Source organism: Triturus cristatus, chromosome 8, assembly GCF_964204655.1.
Source record: "Triturus cristatus chromosome 8, aTriCri1.1, whole genome shotgun sequence".
In the NCBI taxonomy this organism is placed as follows: Eukaryota; Metazoa; Chordata; class Amphibia; order Caudata; family Salamandridae; genus Triturus; species Triturus cristatus.
Genome location: NC_140591.1, coordinates 1,295,223,891 through 1,295,242,554, shown reverse-complemented (window position 1 = coordinate 1,295,242,554; position 18,664 = coordinate 1,295,223,891). Strand labels below are relative to the sequence as shown.

At 44.7% G+C, this 18,664-nt stretch overlaps 1 long non-coding RNA gene across 2 annotated transcripts in view; it reads right to left on the bottom strand.

Annotated features, from left to right (window-relative positions):
- Positions 1-536: 536 nt before the first annotated feature.
- The window catches only part of LOC146805729 (uncharacterized), a 70,678-nt gene continuing 52,550 nt past the window's right edge, over positions 537-18,664 (bottom strand). For both annotated transcript variants that reach the window (XR_014967497.1, XR_014967498.1), the window contains one exon: positions 537-2,542. This is a non-coding gene — a long non-coding RNA (uncharacterized LOC146805729). The remainder of the gene's footprint in view (positions 2,543-18,664) is intronic.

Below are 18,664 nucleotides of genomic sequence, written 5' to 3'. Positions count from 1 at the left end.
TCCATACAGTTGTAAAATCGAGTGGACGGGAGTGATCGTACTTGCGCGGTCGGACTTCAGTTTTCTGATTCGTACGGTAAATCGTCTGCGGATGTGTCGGACACATTTCCCGACCCGAGGACGTGTGGGGGAGTGTTCCCGATGTGATTCGTATGGAGTTTTTCCCATGCAAATCGTACTTGGCAGTTTGTACGCTACTTGTACGATTCGTACGGAAAAAAATCCGGATACGATTCGTACGGGGGAAATTTTTCCAGGATCGGAATCGGCCCCTAAATGTTCCCAATATAGCAAAATAGTAGCAAGTAGTCCTACTATGTGCATGGGAACTGTTTCTCAGAAACATAGTTTCATTTCACATTGTGAATTCACTACGATTTTCCATGAGAACAGACTCAAGCAAATAAGCAAAATGCAGGCCTAAATTGAATTTTTTTAATGAAATGCAGAATATAAAACAATGAAAATATGCATTACATTTTGTGTCTTTTCATATTTAACTTTCAATTCAGTACACTCATAAAGTAATTTGTTTTTATTGTAATTTTCACGTGCAAGTATGGGACATCACTACATTCCCAAAGTACCCACATGTAGTTTTAATTCAAAACACAGAATTCTAATATTGCTTCTAGTAATTGTTATTAGTATGTATCTGAAGATCATCTGTAGAAGTTCCAAAGTTATTGGAATTAATATGAGCATGTAGAATCACTTCCTTCTTTTCCCCTTGGTGCACATTTTCATGTATGCAAAACATAGGGCCTCATTATGATGTTGTTCGCACCGCAACCAACCGGCCATCGCTTGTGGTCCAACCTATCTCAGCCCCTGCACATTACCATGTGGCGGTTGGAGGCAGCAGGCAGAAGGGCTAACAGCTGCTATTCCAACAGGCTTCCTACAATAAGGGCAGTGCCTGCTCAGGTACTGCTCTAGGCATTTCAATGTCCCTTTCAGTCTGCCGTTCTATGACAGACACCGACGTTGGGGGCCCCTAGCAGGGTCCCCGTCCCTCTGCGGCCTCCACTATGATGCCTGGGGGGCACCTGTGTTGCCCCTTAAACATACCTGTACTGTGTGGCATGCATTGCATGGTGCCTACCACACGGTGCAGGGATGTTTAACAAGTGCATGTTTACTATTGCTGCTTGTGCTGCGGCCCACAGCACAAGCCTCAATAGTAAAATTCACTTAACGACCGCTGTGAAAGCAGTCGTATCGTACTTTGGAATGCGGGACCTCCAAAGGCTTGTCGGGCAGTCTCGCTTCCGACATAATACCGGTCAGACGCTAGTCCGACTGGCATTGTAACCGGGCCCATTGTGTACTAAGCTGATACAATACATGTAATGTCATCGAGATTGCATTATTTTCATTAAGTCTTTACACATATCATTGATAATGGAAAAATGAATAATAAACCTCTATGTATATCAATACCTTCACATTTCTACTCCACGTTAAACAAATGCACCATTGCAATTTAGTATAACACAAACCTATGTTGTTTCAACAAACATTTTCATTTTCATTTAATATACACTCTTCTGCATGCTTTTTCAATGCAGTAACTAAGGGACCGATTATGATGGCAGTCGGAAAAGCCTTTCAACCGCTGTGATGTCGTCAAAAAAATGCCTGCCGGGTCTGGGGAATATCCAACAGTCAAACTGCAATACATGGACTGCAGAAATGCCTGAAACTCTGACTCATGTGGAGGGAAAAGCATTTTCTCGATAACCAAATGCCGATTCCTCAGCGGTTCCAGCGCAGAGGAAATTATGATGTCACTGCAGTCCTGTCGCAATGAACTCTGCGTTCCGACTGCTGCGGTCCTGCTAAGATAACATAAATATAGGCCCAAAGCAAACTCAGCAAGTGAAAACACAGCTGATGGTCATTCCTTAGGTGGACACACCCACATTGCTGAGTAGAAAACACAACCCTTCCTTGACCAGCATTCTTTGCCAAAAACCAGCATGCTAGGCCAACACAACTACTAGGAGAGGCGATGTTTCACACTGCGCATCATCTTACCTACCTATATCCACACATGAACCCTCATTAAACGCACACCTCACACACTTCTTACACCTTCACCACCACATCCACATTTGCTCTAGTTTTCCTTTTATTAACACCCTTCACCATGTCCCAGAAAAAAAATGTCAACATGTTTTTTACAATGAGTTGTCAGTGATGGTAGATGAGATCATAAGAGTTGAGCCACATTTGTTTGGTGACCTAGTCCAACAGACCCCTCTTACCAGGAAGAATCAAATGTGGGAGAGGATAGGAAACAAAGTCAATGCTGTAGGTACCACTCTGCGCACAATGCGTGACATCAAAAAGAGGTGGCATGACCTCAAAACCTGTGTCAAAGAATGGGCCAACAGGAACCACCTGGCGGCTCAGAGGACTGGTGGGGGCCCTTCCATTCCACCACTAAAATCCGCTGAATGGGGGTGAAGGTGTTTGCCATCCTGCATCCAGAGAGTTCCACAGGAATACTCGGGGAGAGCAGACTGGTAGGTAACAACTACAAAAAAAACACTACATTGTCATGTCATTTTTTACACACCAATTGAGAAAGACTACAACTTTCAATTATCACATATGTTGTTCCCACTGCTCCCACCCCATCACCCACTGGACAGCCATTTCACTCCTCTGATTTTGACCTTACAGGTAGGTAGCAATCTTACTAGGGAGGGGGTGGTTGGAACAGGAGAACACCACTACAACTCACACCAGGCCATCATGCCTCACTATCAAACACCATGCAACACTCCTCCCACCCCCGTGCCATGTTGCAGCAATCGCACCCCTCTGATTCACCTCACAGGTAGCTAGCCACCTTACTAGGAAGGGGGATGTTGGAAAAGGAGAACACCACTACAACTCATACCATGCCATTTTGCCTCACTCTCAAACAGCATGGAACATTCCCCTCACCCCAGAGCCATGTGGCAGCCATCTCACCCCTCTAATTCACCTCATAGGTAGCTAGCCATCTTACTAGGGAGGGGGGTCTTGAAAAAGGAGAATAACACTCCAACTCCCACCAGGCCAACATGCCTCACTCTCAAACAGCAAGGAACACTCCCCCACCCCAGAGCCATGTGGCAACCATCTCACCCCTCTTATGCACCTCACAGGTAGCTAGCCACCCTACTCGGGAGGGAAGTGGAGACAGGAGAACATAACTAAAGCTCCCACAGACCATCATGCCTCACTCTCAAACAGCATGGAACACTCCCACACGCCAAAGCCATGTGGTAGCCATCTCACCCATATGATTCACCTCACAGGTAGGTAGCCATCTTACTCGGCAGGATGGTGGATACAGGAGAACACCACTACAACTCCCACCAGGCCACCTTGCCTCACTCTCAAACAGCATGGAACACTCTCTCCACCCTAGAGCCATGTGGCAGCCATCTCACCCCTCTGGTTCACCTCACAGGTTGGTAGCCATCTTAAGCTCTCTTGACTCACCCCTGAACAGCATAGCAGTGACATTTCATCTATTGTGCACAATGTTATGTGTACATACAATGGATGGTAATCATGAAGGTGACGCAGCAACAATGCATGCATCGACACGCATCCAAAGTACAAAGTACATATGATTGTCAATGCAAAACGGCTTAAATAAAATTTGAATATGCCCACAGATTGTAAACATGTAATTGCTAAATGACTAATACACATGCTAGAAACACAGTGGTTGATCAACAATTTGCCAGGTGATGAGATGTCTACTTTAACAGGCAATGTAAATATGTATGATAATCTTCAAGTACATAAAAGTTCACAAACAAATAATGGTTGTACCACTGTTTAATCTACTACAGGTAAAGCGCATGGATAATGTCTGGTATATACAAATACAAGTCTTTTGTTGCATTACTAACATTACTTACTATGTCATTTATTTTTGGGACTGAACTCAACATCCTGACACTGTAACCTTTCTCCAACAGGCGAATCCCAATCATCATCAGTTGAGACTCAGAAAACTGAGCAAACCCAGTCCACACCCCTGGGTCAAGAACTCTTGGATGCTGAATCTCCCCAAAACATGGACGTGGAGGACCAACCCGGGAGGTAGGGCTGGTGGGAGGGCCAATGGGGGCCAATCATGGGAGCCCAATGTCGAGACTGAAGCCCTGGCCACCATTAGTAAAGTACTCGGGCCTATGAAGGCAACCAGGGACAGATGGGCCAGGTCTTGGAAGAACTCCGGAATCAGGCTGCTGCAGCGGTCCATGGACACCATATTTGGTCAACTCATCGATGTCATGGGCCAGCTCATTGTGGTTGAAAAAACAAGGGTTGCGGTGGATACATTCTGACCTCAGCGGTGTGTTACCGCCGATGTGCATAACATGGCAACCAATGGGACATGCCGGAGCGGACAGGATGCGAGGACTTGAACATCACGGTAGGGGTGATCAGCCACTGCAGTCACTGCCATTGGAGAGATTTGGGAAAAAACTGTGGTGCGGTGGAGACATACTGACCTCCGCTGTGTGTCATCGCCTATGCGCAGAAAATGGCAGCCAATGGGACATGCTGGGGCGACCAGAATTTAAGGATTTGATCCTCATGGTAGGCATGATCAGCTACTGCAGTCACTGCCATTGGAGAGATTTGAGAAATGCGTTCAAGGCGGACCAATGGCAATGAAGGAAAAACACTGAAAACACCTCAGTGATCATTATAAGTAGGGCTCCCGGTTTTATGGTATTTATTTTTTTGCCATTTCCGTCATTTTATCAGTATTTATCCACATTTATTTTTGCCACAAGCAAAAGTCGAAGCTGCATCTATGTTTTTTTCCGCGTTTATGACAATGCACACATGCACTCGGTTGTTATTGGTCAACACTATACATTCATCTGAAAACGTTGCCATTTGCAGAATGTCCCAAATGCGCTTAAAAGTGCTATCACAAGCCATTTGTCTCAGAGCCTTGCAGTTTCTGTTATGTGCAGAGAGCCACATCCTCTCCCCCACTTAACACCATACTGCCCCACTGAGAGAAACTCACACTGCCTTCAGCTACAACCCAATTGTGCACCGCTATAAACACCTGGAATCAATTCAATTAAAATTATGCGCTAGACTAGGCTAATATGCTGCCTGAAAAAGTAAGCCACAACAAAACAGCAAAAACCTTACAAACACTCTAGAGTGTATGTGACGCACCTCGCTCTGTACAGAGGACTGAAAAGCCCTCAGTACCTGTTCCTCTTATATCTAAATCGACATCGAGCAATATGCTCCAGCGATGTGCAACGCCAATGCCCCTCCTGTTTCAAAGGGACGGTCTGAATGACCAACATAAACTTTTGCCAACTGTGGGTTGCACCACCAAATCAAAGTGTCCACAAACTCAAAAAAATAAGAATATCATGATTGTCCATCCAGTGATGATACGGTTCACATTTCTTTATTCTTCAATCGATTAGATACTAAACACTAAGCAGCCAACGCGTTTTGTTCATTCAAGAACTTCGTCAGGGTAAATTTGTTATTTCTGTCAGGTACAGCCTGGATAGAATATCGTAGGAATAAAGAAATGTTAACCGTATCATCACTGAATGGACAATCATGATATTATTATTATTTTTTTGAGTTTGTGGACAGTTTGATTTGGTGGTGCAACCCATAGCTGAAAAAAAAGTAACAACATACTGGAAAAAAGAAAACACTCATAGGGAATACAACTTAAAGCTTTCACACTCATTATTCAGAAATAAATGAGTGTTTTTGCTTGAAAAACTAACAACATGAAAAGAAAAGTAGTTCTTTACTGCCAAATTTTGTAAGGTGGCGCTAATTTGTTTAAGTGTAAATAGAACCAATCTGGCCACTTTACGACTACTCTGTCTTGTTTTATATAGTTATGTATTTATTGTTCATATTTTAAAACCTTTTTTCTCTCCTCCTGAGGTTGCATTTTGGAGTCGAAAAATGTCAGACTAAGTCATTTACAGCAAAAGTGTTTCTTCTTTTTTTGGATCCATTTCAAAGAGGAACAAATGACGGAGAGGAGAGGAAAGAGCAATCACGGTTTTCCACAAGTGGGGAGCAGCGCAACAGAAAGAGAGAGAAGAAGAGGAAGAAAGAGTGGGGGCAGCGGAAGTGGACACTGTCCTTGACCTTGTCCGTGAAAAAAGGAAGAGACCGTAGCGGTTATGGGCTATGCAGTCATGCCACAAACTCTGCAAACACTCCAGTCAGTGGCGTAGCAAGGCTTTGAGTTTGTGCCTGGATTGTTCTTGCAGCCACACATACACAGTGTACTGTTCTGCAGTCCGGCGACACACTCGGCAAAACTCCACTGACGTAGCTAGGCTTTGCTGCCCCAAGGGGTGCTGGCATTCGATTCCTGCTTTTGTCGCCTACAAAACTGCACACACCAATGATTCCAGCCCCCCACCCACTTCCTTGAGGGCATCTACTTTTGTTTTGAAATGGCTCGAGGGGCGGAGCAGAGCCCCGAAAATGGCAACTCTGCTGAAGCATGGCAGCTAGTATTTTCTCGTTTTAATATATAAATACAGACAAAGAAAAACTTGTTTTCCATCTGTATTTATATGTAAAATCTGTTTAAACGGAAAACCGGGAGCCCTAATTATAAGGCTGGCATTTGTGCATACTTGCCACTTGCCCACAGACACTGCTGCCTGATTGACCTCCCCATCACCTGCTGCTGTGTTTGACTCTCTGGGAGCTCTCATGGCCCATACTGAGAACATCATGGCCCGTCCCTTTACCCCAGAGGAGCTGGATATCCTGGTGGATGAGGCCCTTGCCGAGTATAGTTAGCTCTTCAGTGCACCAGAGGTTCTGGCAAGGGAATGTATGCATATTTTAAAAACTGTCAATGCTTGGCTTGTGTAATTGTACAATAGTATGTGCCTCAGGGTGCATGACAATGTGGATGCCTAGTTTTTTGGCTGAATACATGGCCCATACATTACAATCCAGAAGTTGCACTTAAGTCTGTGTAGGATATGGCAATGTTCCGGGCAGTGAGCTCTATCTGTCACTTTTGATGCAGATTTTTAATAAGGCGTGTTTCTGATTTTGTTTTGCATGCTGACTTCACACTTATAGTGCAATAGTGTGTTGACACTCCATCCCCATGACCCCTGACTGCATGCAATGATGATCTGGACAGGATGGCTTTTACAAACTGTACACTTACACGGATGACTGGGCCAATTCTCACTTTATGCAACACTTCCCTGTGTGCTGTTTAGCAATCTAGATCATACTTAGCATGTCAACATGAATGTGATGGGTCATGTCTACTGGGCTCAGAGAGCAAGTAAGTTATGTATAGATGTATACAGGGAGATAATGGAGATGAGTGTTGTCTGCCCATGAGCTCAAGGCGTGTTTCTGCATTGGCCAATGTTTATCTCAATTCACCTCTGACACATCTGAGGCATGCACAGTGTAGACAAAATCCTATCATTATGATCATTATTAGGTGTGGGACATTTACTTGAGACATGCAGCTGAGTATTGTGATGAAATGCCAGTGTCAGTGTACCATTTGCCTAAAGGGATGTCCTGTGAATGCACAATGCAGAAAATCATATTCTCAAAACTGACTATTACAGCTATCTGAGTAGTGCACTCTAATATTTGGAAGAAAATGTCATGTAGATCAATTGTACACATGACTGCCCTTAGCCTCGTCACCTTAGAGATTAAATGTTGTGTCATGTACATTACTGTGCCCTCTGTACCATGTGATGCAACATACTGAGCCAGGATTTAAAGGTGTCTGTGTGTCAGATACAGTGAGCATTTATCAAAGGCTTCAATTACTGTCTAATGTTTGTCATGGTCACTCAGATTACGCACCACAGAAGATGTCCATGCTTAGCCTGATCTAAGTAGCCAGCCTCAAAGTGTTAATGTAATGATCAGTTAGTAGGGCTATCCTCACAGACATTAAATTGTACCGATCAATCTTGATCAGAGCATGCTATGCTATGTTTGTGTTCTATGTAGTATTGCGCTCAGACTGACACAAACATTTCCACCACATATGAATGTAAACTTGCACTACATGTCTCCCATGCCTACAGCTCAAAGTCCTTTAGTGCAATGCCATCTGGAGGGGCATTGCCGAGAAGGTGCGGGCCCTTGAGGTCTCCAACTGGCACACTACCCACTGCCAAAAGAGGTGGGATGACATCTGCTGCCTCAGCAGGAACGTCGCAGAGATGAAGTTGAGGCTGGCCCCTTGAACTAAAAGATTGGCACACGGAGCTTGACTCCACTAATGTCCCGCATCCTGGCGGTGACCCAGCCTGAGTTGGATGGATGCTTGAAAGCCCATCAGCATCAAGTTGGAGGTGAGTATTAGTCTGAGTGTATCTTTGTGCATGATTAACCAGCTTAATTCCAGACATTATCAAAGTCAGAGATGTCTCATGTGTGATGCAATATTTAGTCTTTTTTAGTGTGGGTTAATGTCATGTGGTGCCAGCATCATGAACGTGTTTCTATATTAGGTATCATTGACCTGACCAGTGTCAGCCCAAATGTCCTTAGCATGATTGCAGATTCCATCTTGGAACTGATGTCTGTCGAAGCCATCTGGACACATGAATGTAGGTCTGTAAATTGGCTATCACAGTACCCTTGCCATCCTTGTGTGTGCATTGTGACTCACAGACTCTTGTGACTGATGGGATGGGTGTAGCTTGAGTTATGGCCACTTGAGCACTCAGGGTGCTATGAGTTAGTGGTGTATAAACGTGACCCATGTGTTGTGTAAAGCCAAATGATACAAATAACAGTGCTCTCCCTCTCCAGTCCAGTGCACCCACTACAGCATCTAGCCCTCCCCCTCCCAGTTCCAGTCCTCCCCAAGTTTGAGCCAGCCTCCCACTTCATACCCATATGCCCCCTGAACTGTGCCAGGAGTGCCCCTTTGATGGCCCTATCCTAGGGAGGCTTCCCTGTCAGTAATCTGTATGTCACGTTTTCAGGCACACAAGTGCTTAGTTGTATTTGGACTGGCACTTTGCCTTGACATTTTTGCACTATGTCCAAGAGATGTTCTTGTTGAAAAAAAAACAAAATTGTGGATGACCCTAGTGGCTGTGCTTGCTAACGATGCTGGACAATGTCGGTGTATAGTTTGTCAAATCAAGTTAATTGGTACCACTGTCACTGTGGCATGTGAGTCATTTGCAGGTGTGGAGGACCTTCAGAAAGTTGAGCAGGTAATGTGATTTGTGGATCATAGGGTAGGTGGGTACATGATACATATCTGTGATGGGCAACTCTTGGCCTCTACATTGGCTTGTTTGGGCTCAGCTTTGAAACACATAAACACCTGCAATTGTCCGTACTGCATGACTTGTATGGTGGACAGGGTGCATAATATGTGAATGGATAGTTTTATGTGTAAACACCTTGTTAAGTAGACAGTTCTCTTTGATGTGTAGTGTTTCACAGGCACATGGGTACATTTCCATATTTGTACTTGACAAGCTAAGCATATTGATTGTCATGTTTACTGCAGATGTGGTAATGTGTACTGTGGACTAAGTTCAAGCTCAAGCATTCGCACATGTACATGACAGTTGGTGACAGCATGAGCAGTGGAAAACTCAGACACATGCAACAGATTGTGTGCACAAGGGAACATTGCTGTAGGTTTTATGTGCGGTGTGTCGTTGTGACCTTGGCTAACTAGAATCAAGCTACTTATGGGCCACATCAGCTGGGATTAGGGAGAGCATGTTGATCTAATGTGTGAGACAATGGTTTCTGGATATCTCAACTTTCTTTCGTAACCGTGAATTCACTGTGCTGCATAACTCTGCACAAGATATTTGTACTTGCTGCGATTTCTCCGACATTAATATTCCATGGCTGTTTCCACTCAGCGTAATGCTAATACATTCTTTGCCAGTCCTGTATACCAGGCAAGTGTACGCCACTGTACTGTATGCTGTTATGCTGTACCTGCCACCACTATATGACACTACAGTCTACACAACTGCATTATCCAACACCACAATTTTCTAACCTCCAATATTTCATGTAGCACTTGAAACCAATCCAATGTGCAAAATTCCTCTCTACGCTACTCCACTCTACACCATTACACTGTATAGCATTTCAGTATATGACACTCCACTACCCACAACTCCAGTGTGTGCCGCTATACTGTGGCACAATCCATTCTGACCTACTCCATTGTGCACATCACCAGTGTTTGACACTCCAACGTATCCTATGGGACCCTATCACATGCCAGTTACAACAAATCCATTGTAGTACACTTTACTTTTCAACACTGTCCTCTACGCTGATCCCTTGCATGTGTAGTTGCTTATGTTGTATAGCAGTATGTGACATCCACAGTGTTGATGTGTTTGGTGAGCCAATCCCAATCATCCTGACATTTGTTGTAGATGAGTATGTGACGTATGTGGGGATGTATTTGAGGTAGTGGCATGAGATGCAGATGGCGTCATTTGAGAGGATGTGCAGTCAGTGAGGACTGTGGTCTGCAGACTGTACAGAATGGGCATGTGGTATGTGAGAAGTAGTTTGAATGGTTTTTGTAGGCCAGTCCATGTTGATTTTGGCCGCCACAGGGCAACCAACTTACATGTGAGTGGGGGTGAGGGTTGAGATGTTGCATACATGATCAAAGTTGCTTGTTTTTTGGTATGAATGTGTGAGTGAAGACCTTTGCCACTGTGTTGATGCTTTCGGTTGGGGGTGGCATGTGTGTTGAGAACACCTGCTTAGATGTTTTCTGTATACTATGTATTTAATAGCCCTTCATGTATTGTTATTGAGTGTATGTGAAAGCTCATTAAGTATGTGTTTTTGACACCCTGACATGTACAGGTACTAGCTGTTTGCTCTACTGTGTTTTGAGTGTACATTGTGGGCATGGTAATGTTCCTCCTAGTAGCAGATGTGCTGTAGCTGGTGACCTTCATTGTAATGCATATGGAGGGTGGAATGTGAAAGCGATATGAGGGGTATTATGCTGGTCAATCATGGATAATGCAGATTGCAATGTACGCTGTGATGAATTGTGATGTAGTTGAGCATGCTCTTGACATTAGTTATCTGTGCCCTTTGTTGTTGTGGTGTTGGCCCACTGCTGTGCGCACATGCAGTGCTGTCAGTTGCTGAACCATGCCCTTTGATAGGTGTGAGATCCTTTCTTGTCCAGCTATGTTTGTTGTGGGATGTATTTGACTGTGAATGGTTATGAGTTCGATTGGGATGAGTGGAGTGTATTTTGTGTATTGGCCTTTTCCACAGAGCAATGCATGTGTGTTCTGCTGTTATTGTAGGAGTCTGTGTAAGGAGAGTGTGTCAATAAGTGCACTCAGATGTGTGTTGCTTTTGTATTTCTTTTGTGCACGTCAAATCAGACAATCTTGAATTTTGCACAGTTTTATATGTGAGTGTTCCCATTTTTGCTCTGGCACTCTATCTGCGACAAATCTGCTGTCAGGAATATGTCTGCTAATGCTTGGGAAGTGTGAATGACAGAGTGGCACCTTTGTGACCAGTGGAGTCCCTGCAGCAGTGTTGCCATATTGGTCTAGATCATGCCCATGAGGGGTCCAATTCATCGGTTGTCCTGTGAAGTAAGGTGTTTTTTGGTTTCTGGGGTTTATGTGGTTGGACAAATAGGAAACTGGTATGTGTTCCAGGGAGAACTATGGGTATTTTGGCCTGTCCCTCTCTCTTACTACACCTCCCCATAGTGTGTGAATACATTTCAGATGTTGTCAATGAGGGTGATCCTTGGGAATTACCTTGTGTGCAATTTAGATCTGACATGCTTGACCTGGGCGCCCTAAATATGGTACACCCTCCAGTCTGAGGCATTCTGGTGTGGCACCTGTATCAGAGACTGAAGAGGGTGTATATCTGGAAAATTGATGGCTGGGTAAGTGAGAGCTGATGTAAAATTGGATTTTACTTTGTTCATGACAGGGCTGAGCACAGAGAGCCAGGGGAAGGGTGACAGTGGCATACTGACATTGGAATCATGTAGGCAATTATGTTTCATATCCCTGCATGCCTATTGCCAATGTACAATCATTGTGCTTCAAGGGCTTCCTTGCATTGCTGGACCATGGTGATACTGCATGGATGATATCTTTCCTTCTTATTCCAGCTGTGTGCCACACAGAGGTCAGTAGACGACAAGGTGTGATCTCAAGAATGAGACCTCTTTACTTACAGCAACATATGCAGCCAATCATTTCTACAAACAGTTATTGCAGTGCTTGATCAACCTTGTACCAGTTTATTGTTCTTATACTGTGTTTGAGATTTACATAGTGTGGACGAAGCAGGGGAAAGTGACTTAGAGGCTGGCAGAGATTGGACTATGGAGCTGTAACATGCAGACTGACCAGTGCAAGGTCTAGAATCTGAGCAGTCAAATACTCATAAATCAGTTCTGCAACATTATTCACAGGAGGGTAAGGCAGGGGGGACAATGATGACTTTTGCCAGGGTGCTTAGGTCATGTGTCACCATTTTACTAGTGGCCTATTCATTACACATCAGCAATCCATTCACCTTTTGTGCTTTATGCTACAGTTGTACATGTTAAGTACTGGGCTGGAGCAGTTAAGTTGATTAGATGCATAGTCAATGTTTTTGGGTGCCGGTACTAACACACATGGGAAATTGTTGTGCTGCTAAACAGATAGGAGTCAAAATGTCCACTGTTGATGCCATGAAGTTTACAGAGCAGGGCAGCAATACGCTGGTGTGATGAATGGCATGTCCTGTCATTTTGCTGTATGTTCTGCCATTGTATGGTATGTGCCTGTCATTGGCTGATTGTGGTATGATATGGCCAGTGATTGTATGGCATGGTACCTATCTTCATTTGTCATCTACCTCCACTATGTGACGCATGTCAGAACTCATTGTACTACTGTGATCTCCAATTTAACATTTGGTTTAGTCTCCCTTCCTCTGGTCCTCCTTTGATCAGTCCAAGCCTCATTTCACTAGCATGAGCTCCCTAATCCCTTTCAGGAGACTCTGCCTTCCTCCATCTTTTGTATTGCTCATCCCAAAACTCATATTCCTATTATGATCTCACAATGTAAACTTCCTGGACCTTTCTCTCTAACTCCCTCCACTATCGTTTTAAATCCACTTCATATACTCACATGGCCACAGTTCACATTAAATGAGATATCACTAAACTATCCCATCACTAATCCTTTATGGGTTACAGCATGGCCTGCAACTGACCAATAAGCTCTCCATCGCCTATTCAGTAGGAGTAGGCTAGATATGATCTCACAGATGATGTGCCTGCACAGACTGTGACCTTAGTGCAGCCCAATGAGTAGTTTGTGCAACCCACTTGTAAGCTGAAATTACTACACATGCATTGCAAGAGACAGAGCCTACCTTTCCTCTTTGCAAACTTAGCAGGTGCATACATTCTCTGCAGGCCACTTCTTGGAAATAGTCCTGACAGGTTTCTTCATTTACTTCCTGCTTGACGCTGTTCCTGCCCCTCCTTCATTACAGTAGCTACGTAGGGCTACTTTGGGATATCTCTGGCAAAATCTTTTGTTTGCCTGTGGGCCAGGGAATCCTGTGATGATATGGCAACAACAGGGTTTTGAGTGTGCTGAGTCTTGTCGGTGCTCAGCACCAGCAGTTCGATGAAGCAGGTGACAAAACGTGCCTCTATTGATCTCTCCATTTTTGCACTCAGCCTTGTGCTTGTTAGATAATCTTCTTTCTGCAGCAGGAACACCCTCCATTTCCTTTGAGGTTACTTCTGAGAGACTCGTTTTGAATAGTTTACTGTGTCATCATCATTTAAGTAAGAAAGTATTTTCAATGACCTATGTCACAGAGACAAAGGCATTGTTGTTGCTTATGTATCTAATGCACTTATCACTCAATAACATAGCCAATGGCCCGAGCTTGGCAATCAGGCAGCACACCATGATGAGCACAGATTTACTGCTTAGGCATTCTAATCCATGACCTTCACTGCATCTGTAATGCTCCTTTGAGAGCCCCACCAGTATTTTGGGATACCACTAAATGCGTTGGGGGACACTGTCCTCATCTGAGGAACATCTGCATCCATGTGGCTATCTTTGTCCACAGCTTTGCCGCTGCTGTGCCGTGAACGCCCCAGCCAGACCAGTTGCCTGCATTGTGTCTACCAATTGACCCGGCCGCAATTGAGATGACAAGCTGACAACTGACAGACAGGTTAGTACTCCCAGAGCTGGGTTCGTATCTGATTGTAGTTGATCAGGTAGATAAGCAGCAGGACTTGTAGTGCAGTATCCATGACGTGCAGGTACATGGAGGGGTGTGTGTCAGAAAGTTTCTTCTCTCTAAGTTCCTGTTTCTGCCATCACTGATGGGCAGGTGGGTGGCGTGATTGGTGCATCGTTATGCAGTAAGCGGTCGGATCGCTTTACCGCCTGTGTCGTACTTTAGAATTTGGGACCGCGTAGGAGGCAGGGCCCTACCCCTGTCTATCCCGGTATTAGTGAACCGCGAATGGTTAATGCGGTATGTACAAGTGCTTTGTGTAACGTTTTAGCTATGAATGCACTGTGTATACGCTATTATACATCACTACGCGGGTTCCATTTTAGAGCAGTGGCCATCTTATGGTTGCCCTCACATAGGCTACATAACATGAAGCAAATACGGGCCTTTGTGAGCACATGTGCCTTCCTTTGACTTCTCTGTGACCTGGGCAGCTGGCTCCGCTGCCCCAGGTCAGTCCGGTCTCACGAGTTCCCCGTCCTCTGGCCACCTGTGATTAGCATCAGGGTTTGACACACCATAAAGTCTTTTCATCCTACACGAGCCTCCAGCTAATCTCTTTCTCACCTGACTGTTCCTGCTTTATGGCTTGTTTTCCAAACAGGAGATACTCATGTTTATTGGGGCCTATCGATATCTGATGTGGGATCTGAGCCTTGCTGTGTAAATAATTGCGGGCTGGCTTAACTGGAATGTGGGATGGTCATCATGACTCTGCCTTTTCGTTTGTAATGTATACTTTAAATGACCATGCCATAAACCTAGGAATGTATGCCTGAAGCAGGATATTCTGTATTTAAGAAGAAGCCCATTTCTGTGATTTTCAGCAGTCTCCTGAGAACATACACGCTGTTGTACTTCTAGGACGCCTGTAATTGGTCTGCAGCCAATAAACTGATCTTTGACTTCACCCAGAAGACTCTGTGTTTCTGTAGGTCTGAAACAGGAAGAACCCGAAGTCATAGGGTGTGTTCCCCTGCACCGCTGGGCTTAAAATTCCCAGTACTTCAGTTGGCGCCCAACTCGGCGCGATTTCAGCGGTACCGGTCCAAGCCAGAGGTTCGTGAGGAGCTTCGTGTGGAAATTCTGGAGGAAGGCCGCCACTTCATCGACCTCTGCATGTCGACATGGTCCGAAAGTCTTTTCTGCGAGGTTCTCCGCGTCCCGACGGCTACGAAGGACTGCTGCCCTGATTAATCGCACTGTTTTGGACCCTTGACGATTTTTTGGTAGAGCGAAACAATCGAGAGAGTCTTCTGGTGACGCCATCGATCATCAATATTCAGTTAAGTATAAGTGGAGCGTCTCCTAGTTTGAATTTGGTATCCTTCGGGATCATTTTTGATTTGGTGCTTGCAAGTCCCAAAGCCAGAGGACTCGTGTATTCACGAGACTATCATATTCGATAATCCTTTGACGTTTGAAACTAGACTAGTGAGCGAAGATGCCTGGTTCTAGTGTATTTTGTAGATTGTTTTGTTTGGGTTGTGGAAGGGATTTCCAGTTAGAGGATTCATGTCCGGTTCCTCCAATTGGAACTCCAACTTATGAACTTTATGTAAAACATGGCGTGGGCCCCATTGCATATAATGAAATATGGATCCGATACACCAGAAAGGACGGTGTTTTAAAATGGCCCCAAAATGGTAGTTTCGATACAGATATCTTAGATAATTTGGAAGTTAAATTGTTTAAAAAGAAAGCCCGGCCGGCGATGTTTGATTCTTTCCGCCTATGGCGAAAGGAAGCCAAACAGAAGGAAATTAAGCTAGCGAAAAGAGATAAGAGAGAGAGATGTATGTCAGTGATGCAAGCAGCTGTGCAATTTAAAGATAATGAGGAGGAACAAATGGAGGAACAGTTACATAGACAGCGCAAACTAGGGATTGATAAATGTTACCCTGTTTTGTCAGCCCTTGTGCAAGATGAGACAAAAGAGAATGAGAAAGATTCCCTAATGTCCCATTTGTTAAGTTCGCCACCCCCATATGCGCAAAATGCCACAGCACCTCCACAGCTTGTAAATGTGCAGCCTCCAGTAAATATGCCGCAAGCCTTCCCACAGCCGCCAGCTCCTCCTCAGCTGGCTCCTATCCCTGCAGTGCAGCCCTCTCAAGGGCCGCCAGTTTTGTTACCTGTTACCCCCGCGCTTCCTGCGACTTTGCCTAGCACGCCAGCGGCTTCCTCTGGCGCTCCTTCTTACACTACCCAGGTACCTGTCTCTGAATCTGTTTTTCTTCCCTCTGTCTATCCCCCCGTTTTCGCCTCAACTTCTCCTTCAGCACGACAACGACTAGCTAATGTAGTTACTAGTTTAATGTCGCCTCTCTTTGGGTCATCTAGTGCGACTCCTGCCTTACAGCGTAAGCAATTGCGCAGTCAGCTGCCTGGTCCCGACGAGAAAGAGGTGTTAGATCATCTGGCGCGTAGGTGGATTGGTTTCCCTTCACTCTATGATGTGGAATCAGTTGTTAACGTTTTTCACCAATGGGATGCCCCAAAACAGAGGTATGTCTTTGATAAAATGTGTGAATTCCTCTGTGAGGAATTGGAGGATAATGGTGCAAACCCAAACCCACAGGAATTGTGTCGAGTGCGATTTGATTTTGAAACAGGTATAATTGTGGGCCCCAATGTAGATAAAGCAGTTGCGACTTTACTGTCCCTCAGAAATGGTGATTGCCAGCAATCATTGTTCGAACAGGAACTCAATGTGGGGAAAAAGGTAAAAGCGCGCAAATATCCGATGCATGAGGTTCCCCCAGTTTGGAGACCTGCTGATCCAAATGCTAATCCACCTGTCTTAGCACATTTTCAACGTGTTTGGGTGCATGTCCCATGGAAGCGATCTGAGGTGTTAGCGCTCAAGCAGACATTGCCTGACCCCCATAAGAACCCTACAGGATATTATAAGGAGTTATCCCAAACTGCAGAATCGTGTGTCATGAATTTGGCTGACATAGATATGTTATTCGGGAATGTTGTTCCACAGCCTTTATGGGGATCCATCCGTAATACGGATCATGCTGCAGAGCTAGGGGGTACATGGGCTAATATCGTTGCTGCAGACGCTAGACAAGTTGGTGGCGCGAAGCCTGACCCTTTGGTAGCAGAACTCCCTGGTAGAATTATCACATACATGAAGACTATAATGCCCGCGATGCGCGTAAATTGGGATAAACTATCCGCATGTAAGGAGAAGAAAGATGAGACAGTGTCTGATTTCTTCACCAGGTTTGAAGAAACGTTTATCGACCACAGTGGTCAAGACATGAGCACTGAAGGTGGCCAACGGTTATTTGTTGATAAATTTGTGCAGAATCTACTCTCCGAGTTGTGTAAAAAATTAAAAGACTCAGAAAGTTCTTGGGCTGTTTCCTCTTCAGCGCAAATACTGGCTACTGCACAGTATTATGAGAATAGAGACAAAGATGAGAAGGATAGAACAGATAAGAAAATGAAAGAACTAAAGACAAAGGTCCTTTTGCAGCAGGCCTATCCGCCACGTGGAGGACAGAGTAATTATAGGCAAACACAAGGTATCTATCAGCAACCCCAACTATTTCAGAATAGTCAGCAAATGAATGGGTATTATCAACCACGAATCCCTGTAGGTCCCAACCAATGTTCATATTGCAAAGAGGAAGGTCATTTTAAATATAGTTGCCCTAAATTAATGCAGCGTAACAGTAATGCATATGGCGCAAGAGGTAGAGGTGGTCAGCAAGCTCCTAGAGGCAGAGGGCGTGGAAATGTTCCCCAGAACGCGCGTCCTCTTCCGCCTCAAAGAACCATAAATAGCTTTGATCAGCAAGCCAACGCGACTGGCAACACAGCTCAGTACTACAATAATGATTATTATGCAGAAGATGACAATGTAGAAGATAATGATTACTAGGACAGCCATAGACAGAGAGAGGGAGTTGTTTCAGTGCCAGTGGATCAGAGCGGACCTTATGTTAAAGTAACTACAGCAAATGTAACGGAGCCCTTTCTGCTGAATACTGGTGCTGCAAAGAGTTCAATCATCCATTCAAAACTCCCTGGCGCGCCTTTGTCTGGCGAAATGAATGTCTCAGTAGGTTTTTCTGGCGCCCCAGTTAGGAATCCGATTTCTAGTCCTATGTCACTTTCTGTTGAACCTTGTGAGCTAAAAGCACCCCTCATCCTAACAACAGGTTGTGGTGAAAATTTGTTAGGCTTAGATTTGCTAAAAAGATTGCATGCAACACTATATTGTTCTCCCTCAGGAGTACAACTTACATTAGGCAAGAAAGTGATTTCCCCGATGTATTTGTCTAAA